The sequence below is a fragment of the Gekko japonicus genome, unplaced genomic scaffold (assembly GCF_001447785.1).
Source record: "Gekko japonicus isolate JY-2015 unplaced genomic scaffold, Gekko_japonicus_V1.1 scaffold14, whole genome shotgun sequence".
NCBI classification, from domain to species: Eukaryota; Metazoa; Chordata; class Lepidosauria; order Squamata; family Gekkonidae; genus Gekko; species Gekko japonicus.
In genome coordinates, this window is record NW_015176452.1 from 338,173 (window position 1) to 339,822 (window position 1,650).

Consider the following 1,650-nt stretch of genomic DNA (forward strand, 5'->3'; position numbering starts at 1 on the left):
ATGCAGTATTTTTCTTTTCATGCAACTCTTGCTTTTTTCTTACAAAGATACAAATTGAGAACCCACAAAGACATGCTGAACTCACTTCATTTTCCCCAATCCGCCTGCCTATACTCCTCCTCTCTAGCCTCCTAGCAACCCCCATATATTCTTCCCTTTCCCTGCTTCCTTCTCTCATTCCTGTCCACCAAGCTAACCTTTTATCTGTGCCACTCTTCAGCTTTCCCTCCTTCCCTCCCCCTGGCAGCCTCTCCCTGGGAAAACTGTCCAAGTTGTGCCGTGCTGGCTGAGCTGGGCCCCAGTTCAGTAGTGGGAGATCTGCAAAGACTTGCAGGGGTACCTCACTTTCTCCTGTATCCCCTCCCCACACTGTTTTCCTGCTTCTGGCAGCCCCCATATCTTCACCCTTCCCTGCTTGCTTCTCTCTCTCATGCCCACTAACTAACCTATCTTATCTGCTCCCCCTTCAGTTATTTTTATTTACTCCCTGTCTTTGTCCACAATGGAAACACAATCCAACTTACAGCAATCTCCTTTCCTTTATCCTTTCAACAACCCTGTGGGGTAGATTAGGTGGACAACCAATCCAAAGACACCTAATGAATCCACAGCACAGTGGGGATCCAAACTTGGGTTTCCCAGATTCTAGTTTGAAACATTCTAACCACTATATCATACTGGTTTTCATGGGGTGGCTGCTGTTGAACAGTAGCAAGCAACCAGGCATAAGAGTTGTGTGTAGGGATGTACATTCAGTTCGGACGAACTGAAAAACAAAACAAATAATGCCTATTTGGCATTATTCGGGTCTGCCGAAAGCCGAATCAGATTCTCTAATCTGATTTGGCTCGCCGAACAGGGATTCCCCGAATGGATGCTGTATATTCGACATCCATTTGGAGAATCCCTTTGCTAGGCGATGAAGGCACAGGGAGGCATTTAAATGCCTCCCTGTGCCTTCATCGCCTAGCAAAGGGATTCTCCAAATGGATGTCGAATATACAGCATCCATTCGGGGAATCCCTGTTCGGCGAGCCAAATCAGATTAGAGAATCTGATTCGGCTTTCGGCAGACCCGAATAATGCCAAATAGGCATTATTTGTTTTGTTTTTCAGTTCGTCCGAACTGAATGTACATCCCTACACACAACTCTTATGCCTGGTTGCTTGCTACTGTTCAACAGCAGCCACCCCATGAAAACCAGTATGATATAGTGGTTAGAATGTTTCAAACTAGAATCTGGGAAACCCAAGTTTGGATCCCCACTGTGCTGTGGATTCATTAGGTGTCTTTGGATTGGTTGTCCACCTAATCTACCCCACAGGGTTGTTGAAAGGATAAAGGAAAGGAGATTGCTGTAAGTTGGATCCCAGGCGGGCGAGCCCGGGAAGGCTGAGGGGGCCAAGCTCGGCGGGCAACCAGCTCCCATCACTGAAAGGAAGGCAAATTGCCTCCCCCTTCAATGAAGGGAGCGTCCCGGTTCTGTGGCGTGACTCTGGGGGATTTAAACTTTAAACCTCTCTGGAGTCGCACCGCAGAGGCGGCATGCTCCCTTCATTGAAGGGAAGGCAATTTGTCTTTCCTTCAGTGATGGGAACCCCCCCCCCCATCTGGGGGGGATTATTATACCCTATTGGGACAGTCCCTAT